The following is a 22,288-nucleotide window of genomic DNA, read 5'->3' on the forward strand; positions in this document are numbered from 1 at the left end:
TTTTAATAATCATTTTTCAGATGTATAAGTGCCCCTACCAACGTACTCATATCGCAAAACTCCTTGGTACTGCGATTTTTTCCGTCAGTGTAATGCATCATTGTTGATTTGCTAAAAACCAAAGAAAAAAAGAGCTGAAATATGGCCCTTAAGCAATGAAAACAACGGCCAGACGTGACCTTCAGCGGAGCCTGTTTCGTCTGTAAACAGAGCTATGTTTACCTTTCATCGTTCCTGAACACATGACAGTCTTCGAAATGCTCACCTCCAATTTACGTGACACGTTATGAGGAACTTCAGGAAGGTGGTCGCGCTGGTTTTGCTTTGTGCTGAGAAAATTCGGGCGTCCCGCGACGGTTGCTACTGCCGCAGTAGCCTTGACACCCAGCGCGGCGTGTGGGTCTGCCAGGGCAGCGCAACGCAACGCAACGCAACGCAACGCAACGCCGAGGACACAACAGCCGCCCACGCCCAGAGCCGCCACCGCCAACCGGTTTGGCGCTCTCGCGGCGGCAGCCACAGTGTCTGGAGGGACGCTTTCACTCGCGCCGCACACAACCCAGCGTGCCGTATCCGCGTCCTGCCGCACAGCTGCTAGTACAACACCGGCCGCGGGGACAGCCAGCCGCACGCAAGCTTTGTACACGTAAGTGCTCTCTACCCAGCTTTACCGTAACCACTTTTTCATTTACACACAGTGCTTATTTCACTGTCATCAGTGCAGTTCTCTGAGATGCTGTGGTGTACAGGAAGGTGTCGTCGTTGAGTGACTGTAGGAGGATACAAGATGACTTGGACAGGATTTGTGATTGGTGTGAAGAATGCCAGCTAACTCTAAATATAGATAAATGTAAATTAATGCAGATGAATAGGAAAAAGAATCCCGTAGTGTTTGAATACTTCATTAGTAGTGTAGCGCTTGACACAGTCACGTCAATTAAATATTTGGGCGTAACATTGCAGAGCGATATGAAGTGGGACAAGCATGTAATGGCAGTTGTGGGGAAGGCAGATAGTCGTCTTCGGTTCACTAGTACAATTTTGGGAGGATGTGGTTCATCTGTAAAGGAGACCGCTTATAAAACACTAATACGACCTATTCTCGAGTACTGCTCGAGCGTTTGGGATCCATATCAGTTCGGACTGAGAGAGGACATTGAAGCAATTCAGAGGCGGGCTACTAGATTTGTTACTGGCACATTTGATCATCACGCGAGTGTTACGGAAATGCTTCAGGAACCTGGGTGGGAGTCTCTGGAGGAAAGGAGGCGTTCTTTTCGTGAATCACTACTGAGGAAATTTAGAGAACCAGCATTTGAGGCTGACTGCAGTACAATTTTACTGCCGCCAACTTATATTTCGCGGAAAGGCCACGAAAATAAGATAAGAGAGATTAGGGCTCGTTCACAGGCATATAGGGAGTCATTCTTCCTTCGTTTTGTTTGAGAGTGGAACAGGGAGAGAAGATGCTAGTTCTGCTAGGAGGTGCCCTCCACCACGCACCGTATGGTGGACTGCGGTGTATGTATGTAGATGTAGATATAATCCAGTAATATGGAACCAGTCCTCAGGTAAATATTCTTTTCTTTGTCAACTTAAGCCTGCGCTTATCTTCGTACACGGAAAGCTTTTGCTTCGGTAGAGACATTTGTGTTACATTTTGCGAGAAAAGGTCTTTCACTACATAATTATATATTCCGTCAGTGCAGAAATTTTTTGTTGCTTGAAACTGCCTGGAAAATTGAAACCTGCCGCGCGGGATTAGCCGAGCGGTCTAGCGTGCTGCAGTCATGGTCGGTGCGGCTGGTCCCGGCGGAGGTTCGAGTCCTCCCTCGGGCATGCCTGTGTGTGTTTGTCCTTAGGATAATTTAGGTTAAGTAGTGTGTAAGCTTAGGGACTGATGACCTTAGCAATTAAGTCCCATAAGGTTTCACACACTTTTGAACATTTTGAACAAATTAAAGCTGTGCCCCTGTCCGGGACGCAAGACATTTGCCTTTCGTGGGCCAGTGCTCAGCCGACTAAGCTACTCGAGCACGACTCACGACCCGTCCTCAGAACCTTAATTCCGCCAGTTCCTCATGTATTATCTTCCAAACTTCACAGTCCTGCTTTAAACAAGACAGTCTCGGTTGAAAAATCTTTATTTCCAGGAATTGACGCGTTTCGCCCTTTTGGTGCATCATAAGCTTAGCGTAAAAATTAATGTAGAATACTAACTTTCGTCCATTAATGCCCACGTATGACATTAAGGGGGGTAGGACGTCAAACGGGCCGACTTCTAGAAGGAGAGGCACCACAGGACATTTTAATTTGCACTCTGTATACTTTTGCAAATTAATTCATAAAACTTAGTCAGCATGACCAGTAAGTATTCAGGATTCACACTCATAGCAATGGAAGTTCAAAAACACGATAAAATAATGTTTTTTAAATGTGAAATTTCATGATTTTTCACTTACTATTGGCTGCATTTGTTGCTATATGTACACTTTTCTTCATAAGTAAGAGAGATTCTTCCATGAACTTTGCACAGCTTACAAACCATACCTACAGTTGTATGAAACTCTAGGATTAATTTAATCGATGGAAAAGTGAATGGGCTGTTACGTTTCAGACTTTGTGTTTAGAGAAAACTTGAATTTTATAGTTAATTATCTCAATTTTTACCACAGTTTTTAACAGATTTGGGGAATTCTAGAGTTTCATACACTTGTACGTATAGTTTGTATGCTGTGTAAAATTCAGCGAAGAATCTCTCTTACTCATGAAGAAAAGTGTACCTACAGCAACAAATGCAGTACCAAGTGAAAAAATGATGAAGTTTCACATGTAAAAAAAATTGTTTTGTATTGTTTTTGAACTTCCTCTGCTATGAGTGTGAATCCCGAATCCTTCCTGGTAATGCTAATAAAGTTTAATGAATTTATTTGTAAATGTATAGACAGTGTAAATAAAAATGTCCTGTGGTGCCTATCTTGCTCCAAGACGGCCCGTTTCCCGTCCTACCCTCCTTAAGGTAAAATTCCACGAGGAACCATCGTCCAATCTTCATGGGATGTTGGTGAGGCCGTTTGAAGGACTGACGTATCCTGATCTTGAGCACATCATCTACTGTTTGTCAGCTGTACGCAACGCTCCATGCTGTTATGGCGGAGTGCTATTGGCTCCGTGCTGCGTTCCGTAATGCTTTTATTCATCCCATGACAATAGGACGATAGTTATTTATAAACATATGCCGTATGTGGGCATTAATGGACGAATATTTGTTCTCCAAATTAAATTTTACGGTAATGTGACGGTGACCCAAGAGGGCGACCGAGTCGTTCCTAGTAAACAAAAAAGATTTTGCAAGCGAAATTGTCTGATTTCAAGACATTCGTAACTGTTGGTGTACTACGAGCCCAGGATGGAATGTTACCAATTTCATAGTTCTCCTGTGAAACTTGTGGGACAAGCAGTCCTCGAAGAAAGGTGAAACCTACTTGACAGTGTTCCTAATGTTAAATTGTCTTTAGATGCTAAACTTTGCGTTTCCTGTTTTGAATGGTGCGCATACCACGTCTCCCATCTGATAGCTTACATAATGCTAAATGTTGGTGACAAAATTGGACTCCTAGAACGCGTAGAGAAATCTAGCTGCTACAATTCTAAGAAAATCATGCACTGCCTCAAGCTTATTGTTATCAGAAAATTAATAAACTTTCATGAAAAACTGATTGCTTTGAAACTAAAGCTGCTCTCTGTGAAGTTTAATTCATCATCATCATTTCAGCGTTCAGTCTGGAGCATAGCCCCCCTTATAAAATTCCTAACATTGGTGCCTCTTCTGATGTTAAACCTATTACTTCAAAATCATTCTTGACCGAATCCAGGTACCTTCTCCTTGGTCTGCCCCGACTCCTCCTACCCTATACTGCTGAGCCCACGAGTCTCTTGGGTAACCTTGTTTCTCCCATGCGTGTAACATGACCCCACCATCTAAGCCTGTTCGCCCTTATTGCTACATCTATAGAGTTCAATCCCAGTTTTTCTTTGATTTCCTCATTGTGGACCCCCTCCTGCCATTTTTCCCATCTACTAGTACCTGAAATCATCCTAGCTACTTTCATATCCGTAACCTCAACCTTATTGATAAGGTACCCTGAATCCACCCAGCTTTCGCTCCCATACAACAAAGTTGGTCGAAAGATTGAACGGTGCACAGATAACTTAGTCTTGGTACTGGCTTCCTTCTTGCAGAAGAGAGTAGATCGTAGCTGAGCAGTCACTGCATTAGCTTTGCTACACCTCGCTTCCAGTTCGTTCACTATGTTGCCATCCTGTGAGAATATTCATCCTAAGTACTTGAAACTCTCCACCTGTTCTAACTTTGTTTAATTAAATAAAGAATATGTGTTCTACACTATTTGGCTCACCTGAGTAGTACTGGATAACGCTGTACAAACTGTTCTCATAGCTACAGCGCGAATCGATAACAGAGGTACTACACCTAAGTACTTAGATATGCAAATGTGCAAGGCGTTGTCTAAGAAAATTGCTTTCGTTATTGGTTCGTAATTTTACATAATAGTTGTAAATAAATTGAAAGTTAGTTAACTGGATGTGGACAGTCACTTTGGGTTAAAGAAACTGAGTAGCCGTCTCATATCATTTGACTTAATAACGCTTAATGAAACTTGAGTAGTAGTTAAGCTTTCTCAGAAATCGCTTAACTATAATGCAAGAATTGCAAAAACTAAGCTAAACATGTATAATCTTTACTTTAAAAAAATTCCAAAATATTGTTCTTAAACCGTTTTCTGTTAGAAAAAGTGACAATCACTATAAAAAAAAAGCAAAAAGAATCCAGATCGAAATGTCTGGCGATCTAAAGGTACTGCATTATCAAACCACTGTCGCAAATCAAACAAACTTAATCATCACCTGTAATCCATTCTTCACAAAGAGTACAATCGTACCAATGTAAAACTCAGTTTCCTTTTTTCTCCACAGTAAATCTTTCATTAAATCACAACATAATTCACAACAATCCACATTGTTACTTCTTAGTGTTACTAAACCAAATTTCGACTGTTTGTTTCCTTTCCTCTCCTCGCGATCGAGAGAGAAATCTGGCTCGCATCTTCGCAAAGATCACCTGATCACCACTGACTCATCTCTGTGCAGCTCATCTTCTCTGCCGAGTCCCCTCGTTTAACCACAGCCTGGGGGGTGTTTCCAGAATTAATTTTTCACTTTGCAGCAGAGTGTGAACTTGTCTGAAATCTGGATGGCAGGAGACTATGTACTGGTGGAAGAAAAGCGTCGACGATACGGGTAAATGTTTGGTAATTACCTGTGATTGACGGTTTAAGACCCACGGACATATTGAGTGTCCGGGTGTGAAATTATTAATGAGTAAGAACGAACGACATCCCATTTTCGATCATACACACGGAACGGGAGTTTTTTCTTTTTTATAACGTGAAGATAACACTGTCCCGCGCCCGTTCTAGCCAAAGGAATCGGTACAGAGTTCTTCGGTATATCAGCATGCGGGGGGAGGGCTGGTGGGGTAAGAGGCCTGGGTGTCACTCGCGCTATCAATTTTGCTTGCTGGGAGTACTTGTTTCTTGTTTTTAACTACATCCATGGGTTTTTTATTTTTACATTTTTCTTTCCTACCAGCAATTTGCTGGAACGTGCGTAGCCTTCGATTTTGGGGTTACATTTATGTTGATACTATGAAAATTATTTTCTCTTTAGTGTATGTTACAAAATATGTGGCTATACGCAGCCAAGTGATTAAGCTGTCAGACTTAGCTCGCATTTCCTTTCCTCCTTAGTCGTTTCAATCAAGTTGCCAAAAACAAAGAAAAGGAAAGCCTAACATTCCTCTCCCATTTCCCGACTAAAAAAGTTGGTGGAGCACTTGCCCGAGCAAGGCTGAGGTCTCGAATTCATTCGTCGGTCTGGCACACAGTTTTAATCTGCCAGAAGGCTTCACAGCAGCAAGGCAGAAGTCTCGAATTCATTCGTCGGTCTGGCACACAGTTTTAATCTGCCAGAAGGCTTCACACCAGCACACACTCCGTTGCAGAGTTCAAATTTATTCTTCTTGTTACTTGCTGCCGCTGCCACTCGCTGTTCCCACTAATCACTAAAGCTATTGGCAGTACCGGGCAAAGTTATGGAATCACCACATAGGATTTGATTTGATTTTTTGATTACTACGCTTGCAATCAATGAGGGGCATTTCATACAGCTACACAAGCCTCGTTTTGGATAAAACAGTTCCCAGTGACGAATTATTTGTCCTCCATTTTGTGTGTTGTTCATTGCGATGTGCGTTAGCATTTATATTTCTGATGGCTACAACATAGAGAACTGTAAGGGAGGCATAAATCTGTCTCGTGAGTTTGGAATCCTCAACCGAAGGATGGATCTTCGTGGGACTCCACAGAGGCCCACTGCATGACACACTGTGGAGAAATCTGAGACTGAACACTTAGCAGTTGTGCACTCGCTCGTAAACAGAATGTGTACGTTACCATCTTTCTTCGCTTAGGTGATCATAAACTGACGATGGTGTTCCAGCCGTCACATGGGCTCTAGCCAACTGTCTCAGGGTCGAGCATCACTTTCCACAACTGCTTTGCGACTTTATCTTAAGACATTGACATAGACTGAATTATCTATCAACGAATTGTCTTCTTACATCCGCCACACGACGTAGTTGTATCACTCTGCACTAATAGATTGGAATAAGCCAGTTAAACCAGCTCCACGAAGGCGTTATGAAGAACACGAAGAGGAATACGATGTAACTTGCAAGAAGAAGAAAATTCAGATGGCTCCGAGCACTATGGGACTTAACTTCTGAGGTCATCAGTCCCCTAGAACTTAAAACTACTTAAACCTAACTTACCTAAGAACATCACGCACATCCATGCCAGAGGCAGGATTCGAACCTGCGACTGCAGCGGCCGCGCGGTTCCAGACTGAAGCGCTTAGAACCGCTAGGTCACCCCGGCCGGCTAAGAAGAAGAGAGGTGCCTATATCTGTATATTATCTGCTGAAACCACAGCCCCGCTTGTGCTGGAGGTTACATACTGTGCCAGATCTCATCCTCCCCACCATCCCTGACACACACACACACACACACACACACACACACTCACACACACACACACACACACACACACACACACACACACGTTTTTTCCTGCTGCATCCGCGATTGGTAAGCTATATGGGTTCTCGTTACTTCACTATGTGAGCCCTAATTCTTCAAATTTTTTCCTTGTGATAACTAAGCGGCACGTGTGTTATAGCAGGTGTTTCGTCAGATTTACAGGATCTTCTTGTCCCCAAGTACGACTGTTTTCATTAATGAAGTTATTAACCTGTAATTTTTTTAGTTTAAAATATAATAGTAGGCTTTAAACCAACTATCTTTGAAAAGAAGGATATTCCTTCCTCGTGGTATGCACTATGCTTATTTATCATACGTGCATGGCTATGTGCACAAGGTGCTTCTTGATTTTAAATGTTATATTTATCACAAGCCTTTATATTATGTGCTACATTTTATCTGCAAGACAACTTGGCGGGAGGTCCAGATCAAAATGAACCCATGTTATCACATAAATGTTCGAAGACCGAAATATGACACCAGAGTATGTTGAAATTGGTTGTTTGTAAATACAGAAACACGTTTGAGATCTTGGGTTTAGAACGTTTTTAATGAATGAAACAGATCGCCCCCTCTAATTTCTCAGCATTAGAAAATTCATTTTATAGTACACTGTAAGGAATACCCATGCTTAATCAAATTGAGGAGGTCCTGTTAGGATACATCTGCCTGTCGGAATATATGTAGTATATCTTGTGTGGTAAACAACACACCCAGTATTCCGTAAGTCGAAAAAATTTTGAGACTGGATAAATAAACACTAGAGAAACATTAAGACATTTTAACGCTTCTGGTGTTCTACATGGTCGTCCACTCTCCCTCCCCCATCCCTCACTCACATTTATGCGCAACACACGGAACATTTAGACAACCATGTGATACTGTCAGAAAACTCGTTGTTTGGGATGCTTTTTAAATCGTTCGTTACATTGACCTGAAAGTCGGTTAGTCGTCAACACGTTGACCCTTCACGTGAGTTTCTGTACTTTAATTGATAAGACCAAGTGTCGTAGCCCGTGACGATTTATTTTCCAGAAAAGAATATTTTTCGTCTTTGAATCAAGCAGCAAAATGTTAAAATGTGTGTTAAGGGACCATGCTGCTGCGTTCATTGGTTCCTAGACTTACACACTGCTTAAACTAACTTATGCTGAGAACAACACACATACCCGTGCACGAAGGAGAACTTGAACCTCCGGCAGGACGAGCCGCGAAGACCGTAACATGGCGCCTTAAACCGCACGGGCACTCCGCGCGGCAAATCAAGTGGTAGCTGGTTGTTTTCGTTGGGAGACAAACTTCGCACACACTTTTCTCTTTTTCAAAACTTTCTAGAGAATGTTTTGAACACTTGAAATGCTGCTACGTTCCGACTTGTAACACAACACTATTGACGCACTACGGTCATATGTCCACAACTTAACACTTTCTGCTGACAATTGGCTAGCCAGTGCAAACCTGTTGTTTATTTTTGTCAGTTCAAGTGGTCACCATAGTTAAAGCGGTGACATCGCTTATGCGCCAGGAATAAAACCAGTCTGTGAACATTTTGGACAGACGATGTACGTAATTACTATCGTTTTCGTGGCCAATTGTACTCATCTATACGACGCCAAATGCTATCGTTTTTCCTGGTTTGGTCATTACCCCGTATATTCATGGGATATAGTAGGTGTGACATATTTTTCGACTTTTTTAAAGGTGTATTCTTAGATTATAAAGACCAGTTCGTGGATTACAGTACCCTTACGTTAAACCAAAGAAGAACAAAGCGTTTCGTCACAGATTCGTTCAATATATACGGGAGTATGATGGAGATGTTCATACAACTTTAGTGGCCGAGGATTAATAGAAAAATTTTCTGTATCACGAGAAGATTTACATTTAAAATTCTGAGAACGCACATTTCAAGAGGAGGAGCTTAAGAAATGTCGTTCCTGCGCATGTCGATACTCATTTATGATTTAAAAGTTCATTGTGTGCCTCAGAGTCCTGCAAAAAACATTTTAAAGTTAATGATTATTTACTCGCAAGTAATTAAATCTTAACTTTCTCTAGTTGTTGGTGAAATGGCCAGAATATGCGACTTTTGACACAACCTTGATACACTACAGTCGTACGTCCTCTACGTTACACTGATTTTTGAGTTTCTCAAGGGTAGTAACGCAACAGTCGCTATCACAAACATTTGCGATATTTATCGAAATGCGTTAGACATTCGTAAGGGCCAAAGGTGGTTTCCTGAGTTCGGATCCAGTAAATTATATCTTTGTGACTTGGGTGTGCCAGGAAGAACAACAACTTTGGACAATGATACGTTGAGAGCGGAACTGGAAGCAAATCAATGTCATACAGTCCAGGAACTGTCAAGCACTCGTAACCAACCTTAGTCGACCATCCAGGAACATTTTTACCAGACTGATGAAGACAAAGCTAACTGATCCACTACATGCAACTGAATGCTTCTACGGCATATACAGAACCTGTTTTGATCGCGTCATCATCGGAGATGAAAAATGGGTCTTCTATGGTAATCCAAAACGAAAAAGGTAGTGGCTGTCTCCTGATGAGTCGCCACGAAGTACAGGCAGGTTCACACCTCAGGAAAGACCTTGTTCTGTGGTAGGTGGAGTATTCGCGGGTTCGTTCACTTTTCAGTGCTGAAATTTGGCCAGTTTGTGAATGCAGGCCTTTACTGTGAATAACTGGATTGTGTAAAGCGATTTGTAATTGAAAAGCGCCCAGCGATTGTAAACAGAAAACACAAGACGGCACTGGGCCAGATGAATCCTGGAGAATGGGTAGGAGGTATTGCGTCAAACGCCATTCACGCCCGATACTGCGCCATCGGATTTCGACTTATTCCGATCGCTACAACGTTTTATAAGAGGCATAAAACTGAGAAAAAAAAGAGCTGTCCAAAACGCCATCCCCATATATTTTTCTCAAAAACCAGTATATTTTTTTATCGATCCAAATTGGAAATGTGCGCACTATATAACAAAGTGTTGTAGATAACGAAGGTGATTAGATCATTGATTAAAAATAAAAACTTGTCAACAATTTTTCTGTTAGAATTAAATACAAAAAACATTACATTGCGGTCCTTTTAACATTTCGTACGACATATATCTAGCAAAACGACCGTGATGGCAAAATCTGAGAAATTCAACTGCATAATGTGGTTTACAGACGACGGTCGTTCTTCATTCACACCATTCACAAATGGAGCAGGGAATGACGGATGTATTACTAGTTCAAGAAGTATTCTGCTTCACATACCGTGCTGTTGCTTGGTGAATGTAACGTAGTCCCACACAGAAATTTGCGTAGACAAATTCGAGAATTATTTCGTCTTCTTTACAGCTCTTGAAATTGGCTGGAGTGGCATTAATAACTATTAAAAAAGGAGCTCGCTGCAAATTATGTTAACAATAAATTCGAATTGCAACAATTGTTTTGCATACAAAAATACTCAAAGAACGCGAACCTACAATAAAAGAAATGATACAAATCTAATGGGTAACATAACATAAAAGTTAATTAATTTAAATAGTTTCAGCTACTAACTGTGAATATGTTCAAAATCAGTTGTCACCGTTTAGATCCAATGGTTTTCTTTTTTAAATTTCTGGACGATTTTCTGCCTGCGACACAGAATTATTCATAAACAGTTATCGACTTTTTTTTAACATGCCGTTTAAACATATGGTGATTACTAGGGATTTCACCAAACGCGATTTTGTTCCTTTTGTAATAGATTCTTTCCTGGTAACACTTTAATGACTACGTTTTCAGCTCTGTATGCCATGAAATCCTCAGCGTAAGAAGTCCTCGAGTCTTTGTGGTCATCGGGCAGAGAGGTTTACAGCTGGCCAACGTATCACAAGGATGTCGCGGTACTTCAGTGTCGACCGTTCTACGCCGCGGAATCCTTCAGCTCTCAGCGGCGCTTCCAATGCAGCACGTGACTCGGACGTCCCATTGTACACCATATTGGTCACAACTAGACACATCGACGGATGCAGAAGCCTCGCCATTCAAGGGATAATCGTAAACTTAAACTGCAGGAGCACCTTCCCACTCGTCCGTTTTCCCCACCACCACTCGATGACAAACCATTACAACAATACGACCCTGAACTGCTAGTGGGGCAATGCCGCTACCGCAAGGTTAATTTAGTAGTCGAGTGTTACATGTGTCCCGGACGGGGACGCATCAAACAAGAGCGCCCATAACCGGGGGAGAGGGGGAGCCACCCTCCCCCACAGTTCCCCAAAAACGTGATTTTAAAAGTCGCTTCTGCGCAGCATTTCAACTTGAACTTTTTTATGGATACTTACAAGTCGACATTCCTCTTTCAAAATATTAAAAGCACTTCATACCAACAAATGTACAAACTGTCAGTGTGCGACCTTCGTAATGACGAGTTCTGGAAGTGTGCTCTAAAGACGCGGAAGCGATCTGCTGGCGTCCGGCAAGGCCAAGTGGCTGAGATTTCAATGCCATGTCTCAGCGAACGACTTGCGTTCTTACAGTGTCTGTTGTAACCGTACCGCATTTACGCAAGCAGTGTACGTCTTCTTTACCCACCGGTAGTGTTCTCTGGTTCACCGATTGACCTGGGCGAGTTTTTGGCATCTTTTCACGGAAGAACAATGCGGTTTGTGGTACCTGTGTAGGCGCGTTTAGAGAGAGAAATTAGTGTTATGTGCTCATATTGAGTGGTCGGTAAATACGATATGCATACCATACTGAGTAAAGATTTGCCTTTTTATGAAGATTTAGTTTCCTTAAGGGGCGTTCAAAAAGAAACTAAACCAGTACCCGTATGTTAGAAGAATTGACCCTGGCTGTTGAGACACTTGTCCCACTCTGATACAAGGCGGTGAATGGTTGTCTCATAAATTTCCCGGGGCTACGATGTTAAAAAATTCCGCACATACAACTAGACGTCGTCGTCCGAGGTGAATTACTTGCCCCTCAGAGCCTTTTTAAGGGGGCCAAAAATGTCCTCCTCCTTATTCACTTCCTGGAGCACGGGACAACAGTGAACGCCTAACGTTACTCGCAAACCTTGACCACCCTACGCCAAGCGATCAAATCAAAACGACCAGGCAATCTCATTAGTGGGCTCAATCTGCTCCACGACAACGCAATGCGCCATACGGCCAACACAGTCGGGACCCTCCTGCAGAAATTGAAAATGGAGGTTCTCGGCCACCCTCCATACAGTCCGGATCTCTCTCCCTGTGATTACGCCAATTTTGGTCCTCTTGAAAAGGCTCTGAGGAGCAAACGATTCACCTCTGACGACGATGTCCAGCTGTACGTGCGGAACTTCTTAACATCGCAGCCCCGTGAATTTTGTGAAACAGCCATTCACCACCTTGTGTCACATTGGGACAAGTGTCAATAGGCCGGGGCAGTTCTTCTAACATACAGGTACTGGTTTCGTTTCTTTTTGAACGCCTCTTAAGGAAACTAAATCTTCATAAAAACACAAGTCTTTACTCAGTATCGTGTGCATATCATATGCCGACCACGCAATACGAATACACACCACTCTCTCTCTAAACTCGACTACGCAGTAAACACAACCCGCATTGTTGTTCCGTGAAAAAATGCCAAAAACTCACTCAGGCTAATCAGTGATACTTCTAACATACAGGTACTGGTTTCTGTAATTATGCCTCCGACCAGTTTCTTTTTGAACGCCCCTTTTATAATAAAACACTGTCAAAAAAGTATCTTAGTTGTGGTCAGCATTTTTAAAACAGTGATTTACTGTGTTGTTTACTTACTGATGTTTTATTCTCTATACGGCTGCCGTTTTCAAAAACATTTTTATTATTGCATGTTATCTACAAAAAGTTTAATCATATATTTTTGACAGCAAAGTTAGCGCTATTCAAATGAGTTACGCTGTCCCATCAACATTTACACAGATACTCCACAAGCCACTGTACGTACAATTTCCCGTCCTGTTACATTCGCAAATAGAGCATGGGAAAACGACATTCTAAATGCCTCTGTACGATTCAAATTTCTTCTATCTTACCTTCGTGGTCCCTATCCGCAATATATTTTGGCGGCAGTGGAATCGTTTGGCAGTCACCTTCAAATGCCGCTCCCTAAATTTTCTCAATAGTCTTTCTCGAAAAGAACGTCGCATCCCTTCCCGGGGTTCCCGTTTAAGGCAACGAAGCGCCCCCGTAACACATACGTCTTGCTCGAATCTACGGGTAACAAATCTACCAGCTCGTCTATGCATTGATTCAATGTCTTCTTCGACCTGGTACGGATCCCAAACACCTGACCATTACTCAAGAACAGGTCGCACCAGCGTCCTAAATATGTCCTTTACAGGTGAACCACTCTTTCCTAAAAATTTTCCAACAAAACGAGGTCTACTATTCACCTTCCCTCTCCTTATTTTACTTAATTCCACTTATTTTCTTTCATACAGTTACCATTTTTATATTTTATAAATACACATGGGCAAATCCTTGATCCTCGTTGGGCACAAAAGCAAAAGAGCCTTGGTTACTGAAAGTCTATTGCAAGAATTCCTAAAGAAAGCAGGAAACTTAATCAGCAACCATAAATGTAAATTCTCTTATTCTTGGCGATTATTAAGGCGTCTATGAATCTAAGTGTTAAGGGAACCATGTATACTATATCTCTCCTATGGGCTATACACAAAAAAACCTCCAGTTAATTAAATTACGAATACAGACGTCAGTGTAAGTGGCTTTGCAGAATGTACCAAAATGCCGTTGCCCTTGTTTGAACAGACTTAAACAAAACTCTCTAGTTCCATCACCCTGTTATACTAACAAAATGATGGGCTTTTGAGGTCGTTTAGGCTTTCAAACGCTATTTGTTTCTTCCTACGTTTTGGCCGTCAAAGCAAATTCATGTAGGAGATCGATATTTTCAAGTGTGTCAATCAAAATGCGTTACTGATGCACGTAAGCTTTTACATGATTAACAGCTTACGTAAGCTCTGCTATATACTGAACACTTCTTGATTTCCTCGATAAACAAGCAAAAGTAGTTGATACAATACTTTCATTTTGTTATATAGTTTTCTATTGGTTTCTTTTGTCATATAGCATTTTAAGTTCATTTGGGTGAATACATAACAGAAGTCTGTACCAAAAACGAAATTGTGCCTGTTTCCCTGCTATAATAATCACCTCTTGCCATTCGTAACTTGTTAAGTCTAACTTCTTTACTTCGTTTCTCACAATAAACGACATATTACTTATGTTGTATACACTCTTTTGGAGACACGAGTGTGAAACGACGTGCTGACACATTCCAGTGACATTTTGAAACTACTCTTGCCCAGTTTGCTTCAGATCCCATTCTTCTGTTTCTTCTTCATAAAATGTTACACCTAGCGAGTTCCAAAAATAGCTGCAAAAATCGGATCCCATGTACAAATATTCAAAATAACCCCAAACAAAATCAAAAGAAGTTATTAAATGGGAGCAAACATAATCTAATTTCAAAGTAGGTATAATATAACACCTTCCAGAAAGTTACAGAATTCCTGTGTGAATTCTTTGCCAAACCAGAGAGCCCTGTGGAATTTATTTCGGACTGTTTGGTTTTGTGTCGTTTAACCTCGCGCCCCTGAGCTGTATTAATGGATGAAAAGTCACTATTTCAAGACGAATTGATTTCCGAAAGGTGTTTGTCCCGTTGAGAAGTAAAATGAAACACTTATCTCAATTAGTGAACTTATGTATTCGACAGTCACTTGACAGACAGAAACGAACGAGTCGTCTGTGAAAGAGGGATTGGGGTTGTCTGGGGAAGGAGACCAGACAGCGAGGTCATCGGTCTCATCGGATGAGGGAAGGAAGTCGGCCGTGCCCTTTCAGAGGAACCATCCCGGAATTTGCCTGGAGTGACTTCGGGAAATCACGGAAAACCTAAATCAGGGTGGCCGGACACGGGATTGAACCGTCGTCCTCCCGAATACGAGTCCAGTGTCTAACCACTGCGCCACCTCGCTCGGTCTGTGGAAGAGAATAATAACCATGGATATGTCACTGCGGAACATCGCTGACCAGGAGAAGTAAAAAGGGGATCGCATCCGCGTAGGGCAGTGGAGAGAACAGAAACGACACAGGATTTTTATATACTCCCCACCATGTCGTCCCACCTCTAACCAAGTCACCAATGAAAAATCAGAACTGGAAGGCCAATCGGAAAGCGCTGTGTTTCACCCGCTTCCAAGTAAAAACAGCTGATTTTCGTTTACCGTCTATAGCACTATTGCTTCTTTGATAATTTACCTACTTAACGTGTGAAAAATATATCCTCCCGAAACTATATTTATTGGGATGATCGTACTTGTTTGTAAAAATTATGTTTAATGTTTTTTGTCGTACTGCTGTTTTAAACAGTGAAATCAGAAAAACTGTGCATGTATGAAGGGCACTGTGATGTTTCTAGACTAGTATCTGCCACGGATGTTGAACGTTAGCGCAGTTTTAAAGACAAGCCGTACTTCATGACTGCTATGAAATGGCAGCCAAATAAATTATGTGAAGTGCGATTATTTACGCGGAATGTAAACGCATATAGGGAAAACTGGTATTTTTCGTAATATACACAGAGAATATCTATTGTGCTTTGATGTAATTGTTGTATCACACATTTTTATGTTTTGATTGACATTTTTGGTTAAAACATTATTATGTATGAAATACAGGCATTGGTCACGTAAACTGCACCTCCTGTAACTCCTTCAACTGAGCCCCTTACTTTTCCCGTGTTAGTGGACACAGTTATTCCCTTGGAATCCTCTTGATGATTCCTTGAGAGTAATAGGGAGGGTTGATCAAAGAAAGTGATATGTGTCTAAAATGACTAAAGCTATTGAAGTGGTTAAAAAACAGGTGAGTTGGAAGACGAACCAGTTAACTCTTATGAAACTGCCCAAGCTGAGAAAACAACCAAAACAAAACGAGGCAGAGCTACACTTTTAGGTAAAGATCTTGAGGAAGAGCAGGATTATTGTTGACTGTACAGTTGGCAGAAAGAAGTAACATTGAACGTCCATTCAAAGACGAAATTGCAATGGGGGGCGGGAGGTTAAACGACACAAAACCAGACAGTCCGAAATAAATTTCACAGGGCTCTTTGGTTTGGCAAAGAATACACACAGGAATTCCGTAACTTTCTGGAAGGTGTTGAAATTAGATTGTTTGCTCCCATTTAATAACTACTTTTGATTTTGTTTAGGGTTATTTTGAATATTTGTACATGGCATCCGATTTTGGCAGCTATTTTTGTAACTCGCTAGGTGTAACATTTTTAAAGTATTTCTTCATAATTATTTTTCGTTTAGTTACTAGAACTAAAATGTAAATGCTACATAGCATTATAAAGTAAATATTAGGCGCTTTTAAACACAATTTTAACTTTTTCCAATGTTTTTTAAATAAAAAACGAGATGGGAGTCAGTTGTTAGGCACTTTTTTCTGCAAATCTCATTGCTGCGCGTTCACTCTCCCAACGAAAACTCCCCATCGCACAAAATGGATCTATGGATAGCCCGTAAGAAACTGAACACCAATGAAGCATGAAAACGAGAACCGGGGGCTGTCCGGTTTTCTAGTCGCCCTGATAACCCATATTTTTATTTTTGATAAAATTAAGGAGTGTCCGTCCGGTCATTGACGTGTCTGTTCGCTGCATTCAAATTGTGTGTGTGTGTGTGTGTGTGTGTGTGTGTGTGTGTGTGTGTGTGTGTGTGTCGTGATGCAATGTACATTCCTGGAAATTGAAATAAGAACACCGTGAATTCATTGTCCCAGGAAGGGGAAACTTTATTGACACATTCCTGGGGTCAGATACATCACATGATCACACTGACAGAACCACAGGCACATAGACACAGGCAACAGAGCATGCACAATGTCGGCACTAGTACAGTGTATATCCACCTTTCGCAGCAATGCAGGCTGCTATTCTCCCATGGAGAAGATCGTAGAGATGCTGGATGTAGTCCTGTGGAACGGCTTGCCATGCCATTTCCACCAGGCGCCTCAGTTGGACCAGCGTTCGTGCTGGACGTGCAGACCGCGTGAGACGACGCTTCATCCAGTCCCAAACATGCTCAATGGAGGAGAGATCCGGAGATCTTGCTGGCCAGGGTAGTTGACTTACACCTTCTAGAGCCCGTTGGGTGGCACGGGATACATGCGGACGTGCATTGTCCTGTTGGAACAGCAAGTTCCCTTGCCGGTCTAGGAACGGTAGAACGATGGGTTCGATGACGGTTTGGATGTACCGTGCACTATTCAGTGTCCCCTCGACGATCACCAGAGGTGTACGGCCAGTGTAGGAGATCGCTCCCCACACCATGATGCCGGGTGTTGGCCCTGTGTGCCTCGGTCGTATGCAGTCCTGATTGTGGCGCTCACCTGCACGGCTGCCAAACACGCATACGACCATCATTGGCACCAAGGCAGAAGCGACTCTCATCGCTGAAGACGACACGTCTCCATTCGTCCCTCCATTCACGCCTGTCGCGACACCACTGGAGGCGGGCTGCACGATGCTGGGGCATGAGCGGAAGACGGCCTAACGGTGTGCGGGACCGTAGCCCAGCTTCATGGAGACGGTTGCGAATGGTCCTCGCCGATACCCCAGGAGCAACAGTGCCCCTAATTTGCTGGGAAGTGGCGGTGCGGTCCCCTACGGCACTGCGTAGGATCCTACGGTTTTGGCGTGCATCCGTGCGTCGCTGCGGTCTGGTCCCAGGTCGACGGGCACGTGCACCTTCCATCGACCACTGGCGACAACATCGATGTACTAGGAGACCTCAAGCCCCACGTGTTGAGCAATTCGGCGGTACGTCCACCCGGCCTCCCACATGCCCACTATACGCCCTCGCTCAAAGTCCGTCAACAGCACATACGGTTCACGTTCACGCTGTCGCGGCATGCTACCAGTGTTAAAGACTGCGATGGAGCTCTGTATGCCACGGCAAACTGGCTGACACTGACGGCGGCGGTGCACAAATGCTGCGCAGCTAGCGCCATTCGACGGCCAACACCGCGGTTCCTGGTGTGTCCGCTGTGCCGTGCGTGTGTTCATTGCTTGTACAGCTCTCTCACAGTGTCCGGAGCAAGTATGGTGGATCTGGCACACCGGTGTCAATGTGTTCTTTTTTCCATTTCCAGGAGTGTATGTGTGCAACATCGACGGGTAACGAAGAGACCTCCAGATGTGCGTATCTCCAACCTGTTCTACACAAGTACACATCTTATGCCTCTTGCGTTCCGTTTTGGAAGTTTTCACTCTAGAATGTCTTCGTCGTAACATAGTTCACATCCGTTTATTTGCGGTTTTCATTTCTGTCCGACGTCTACGCAGCATCTTTCCTGCTTTCGGTATTCATCACATTTACATACAACGATACTATATTCTTACATTATTCATAATATGTGGTGCATAGTGAGAGCAGACGAGATGCCGCATAGACCTCTCACAGAAATGAAAACAACAAATAAACTGGTGTGAACTACGTTACAGCGAAGGAATTCAAGAGTCGAAACTACAAAAACGGAACGCAAGAGGCTTAATATGTGGTACCTGTGTAGAACAAATAGGAAGTATGTACGTCTGGACGTCTCTTTATTACCCGTTGCTGTTGCAAAAGGACATTACACCACGACACACACACACAGGTTTGAATACAGTGAACAGACATGTCAACGTCCGGACGAACAGTTCGTAATTTTGAGAAAAAAATTGTGGGAGGCAAGGGAGTTTTGAATCTCTTCGCAATCTATCATCCTGACCACACATCCACGACACGACGTGACTCGATATTGCAAAAATGGCTCTGAGAACTGTGGGACTTAACATCTGAGGTCATCAGTCTCCTAGAACTTAGAGCTACTTAAACCTATCTAACCTACGGACATCACATACATCCATGCCCGGTGCAGGATTCGAACCTGCGACCGTAGCAGTCGCGCGGTTCCGGACTGAAGCGCCTAGAACCGCTCGGCCAACACGGCCGGCTCGGTATTGCACATATTAAATTGGGACCATTGACTGTTCCTATTTTCTTCTTTTCCCACAGTTCAGTACACCTTCGTCCTGTTTTCGTGTTTGACCTGTGATCAGTTTTTGACAGGCTATGCAATGGGTCAACTTACCACTAAATCTAAGGGTGGGGGGGGGGGGGGGGGTGGGAGGGTCGGGGAGTGCGACTGCGATGGGGAACTTCAGCAGTTTAAGCTGTAGTCTAAATTAGTTGCCTAAAACACTCATGGAAATGGACACATGGTCAGAAAAAAACATTATTTTTAACAATTATGAATACAAATATCATTGATAGAATCCGTCACAGACGCAAAGATGTTACCTTAGACATGGTAATACGATGCTTCTAAGTTCAAGTTCAAAGGGAACGTTGGATACGAAGGAATAAAGTTATTGTTCATGTTAGGATCTCCTGATAACTTTTTCTGTCGATGTGTCGTTAGTTGACATTTAATTATAAGGACTCCTACTAAGAATGACATGTTTGTGATAAACCTTCAACGAGTGAAAAACAATTTTTTTAAGAAAACGAATACAAACCAGCAGGCGGGTGAAACATAACGCTTTCGGATTGGCCTTCCAGTTCTGACGATTCGTTGGTAACCTAGACGGAGCTGGCTCAACGTGGTGGGGTTAACGCGAAACCCTGTGTCGATTCCGTTCTTGCGACTCGCGAGGCAGTGGTGGTTCCGTATGTCCCGTATGTTGGTAACGATTGCGGAAGATCTATATTGCGCCTGTCAATAGATACTGGAAATAGTGAAGGCAGCAGAGCATGAAGCAGGTAAAAAGACGTGGCTTATGAGAAACCCTTAAGTAACACAAAAGATATTGAATGTAATTGATGAAAGGAGATACAATAAAAATGCAGTAAATGAAGCAGGTGAAAAGGAATCCAAACGTCCCAACAATGAAATCGACAGGAAATCAAAAACAGCTAAGTGGGAAAAGCTAGGGGACAAATGTAAGGATGTAGAAGCATATATCACTAGGGGTAAGATAAATGTCGCCTAATGAAAAATTAAAGAGATATTTGGAGGAAAGATAAAGAGCTCAGACGGTAAACCAGTTGTAATCAAAGAAAGGAAAGCCAGAAGGAGGTAGTGGTATGTAGAGGGTATATATGAGGGTGATGTACTTAAGGGCAGTATTATGGAAATATAAGACGACATAGATAAAAATAAGACGAGAGATATGATACTGCGTGAAGAATTTGACAGAGCACTGGAAGACCTAAGAAGAAACGAGGCCCCAGGAGTAGATAACGTTTCGTTAGAAATACTGATAGCCTTGGCAGAGCTAGCCATGACTAAGCTGTTCCACCTTGTGGGCAAGACGTATGAAAGCGGCGCAGTAGCCTCAGACTTGAAGAAGAATATAATAATTCCGATTTCAAAGAAAAAAAGTGCTGACAGTTGTGAGAATTACCGAACTATCAGTTTAATAAATCATGCTTGCAAAATACTAATACGAATTCTGTACAGACAAATGGAAAAATTGGTAGAAGCTGACATCGCGGAAGATGAGTTAGGATTCTGCAGAAATGTAAAAAACACGATAGGCAATACTGACCCTACGACTTATCTTATAAGCATGGTCAAGGAAAAGCAGACCCACGTTTATAGCAGCTGTAGAATTTAAAAAAAGCGTTTGATAATGTTGACTGGAATACTCTCTTCAAAATTCTGCAGATGGCGGGGATAAAATAAGGCTGTTTACTACACTACTGGCCATTAAAATTGCTACAAGAACAAATGCAGATGATAAACGGGTATTCAGTGGACAAGTATATTTTTCTAGAACTGCCATGTGATTACATTTTCACGCAATTTGGGTGCATAGATCCTGAGAAATAAGTACCAAGAGCAACAGCCTCTGGCCGTAATAGCGGCCTTGATACGCCTGAGCATTGAGCCCAACAGAGCTTGGATGGCGTGTACAGGTACAGCTGGCCATGCAGCTTCAACACGATACCACAGTTCATCAACAGTAGTGACTGGCGTATTGTGACGAGCCAGTTTCTCGGCCACCATTGACCAGACGTTTTCAGTTGGTGAAAGATCTGGAGAATGTGGTAGCCAGGGCACCAGTCGAACATTTTCTGTATCCAGAAAGGCCCGTACAGGACCTGCAACATGCTGTCGTGAATTATCGTGCTTAAATGTAGGGTTTCGCAGTGATCGAATAAAGGGTAGAGTCACGGGCCGTAACACATCTAAAATGTAACATCCACTGTTCAAAGTGTCAATGCGAAAAACAGGTGACCGAGACGTGTAGTCAGCGGCACCCCATACCCTCGCCAGTATGACGATGACGAATATACGCTTCCAATGTGCGTTCACCGCGATGTCGCCAAACACAGATGCGACCATCATGATGCTTTAAACAGAACCTGGATTCATCCGGAAAAAAATGACGTTTTGCCATTCGTACACCCAGGTTCGTCGTTGAGTACAGCATCATAGGCGCTCCTGTCTGTGATGCAGCGTCAAAGGTAACCGCAGCCATGGTCTCCGAGGTGATAGTCCATGCTGCAGCAAATGTCGTCGAATTGTTCGTGCAGATGGTTGTTGTCTTGCAAACGTCCCAATCTGTTGACTCATGGATCGAGACGTGGCTGCACCACCCGTTACAACCATGCGGGTAAGACGGCTGTCATCTCGACTGCTAGTGATACGAGGCCATTGGGATCCAGCATGGCGTTCTGTATTACCCTCCTGAACCCACTGATTCCATATTCTGCTAAAAGTCATTGGATTTCGCCCAACGCGACCAGCAATGTCGCGATACGATTAACCGCAATCGCGATAGGCTAAATCCGACCTTTATCAATGTCGAAAACGTAATGGTACGCATTTCTCCTCCTCATAGGAGGCATTACAACAACGTTTCACCAGGTAACGCCGGTTAACGGCTGTTTGTGTATGAGAAGTCGGTTGGAAACGTTCTTCATGTCAGCACGTTTTAGTTGTCGTCACCGGTGCCAACTTTGTATGAATGCTCTGAAAAGCTAATCATTTGCATATCAC

At 42.9% G+C, this 22,288-nt stretch overlaps 1 protein-coding gene across 1 annotated transcript in view; it reads left to right on the plus strand.

The window, feature by feature from the left end:
* Nucleotides 1-505: 505 nt before the first annotated feature.
* The window catches only part of LOC126365810 (alpha-tocopherol transfer protein-like), a 126,806-nt gene continuing 105,023 nt past the window's right edge, over nucleotides 506-22,288 (plus strand). The window contains exon 1 of the mRNA XM_050008399.1: nucleotides 506-646. The gene's annotated coding sequence lies outside the window, so the exon portion shown is untranslated. The remainder of the gene's footprint in view (nucleotides 647-22,288) is intronic.

Source organism: Schistocerca gregaria, chromosome 4, assembly GCF_023897955.1.
Source record: "Schistocerca gregaria isolate iqSchGreg1 chromosome 4, iqSchGreg1.2, whole genome shotgun sequence".
NCBI classification, from domain to species: domain Eukaryota; kingdom Metazoa; phylum Arthropoda; class Insecta; order Orthoptera; family Acrididae; genus Schistocerca; species Schistocerca gregaria.